Here is a 371-nt window from a genome sequence, read left to right as displayed (position 1 = left end):
ATATATATATATATATATATATATATATATACATATATATATATATATATATATATTTTTTTTTTAATACATAATATATATTTTATATATATAATATATATATTATATAAACAAGAAAACCCCCCGCGTTTGGGGTGTATATGCAGCCGTTTAGTTTTTTTTTGTATTATCTTCTTTGTTTGTTGCAGCAGCAATATCTCTATTTATTTATTTATTTATTTATTTATTTATTTATTTTTATTTGTTTTTATTTATTGTTTTTATTTTTCTTTTTCTTTATTTGTTTCTATTTGTTTGTTTTTGCTTTTGTTTTTATTTATTTATTTATTTATTTTATTTTATTTTTATTTTTATTTTTTTATAAGCAGGTA

The sequence above is a fragment of the Eimeria mitis genome, genomic scaffold (assembly GCF_000499745.2).
Source record: "Eimeria mitis Houghton genomic scaffold, Emh_scaff1098, whole genome shotgun sequence".
NCBI classification, from domain to species: Eukaryota; Apicomplexa; class Conoidasida; order Eucoccidiorida; family Eimeriidae; genus Eimeria; species Eimeria mitis.
Note: the sequence above shows the minus strand (reverse complement) of the source record.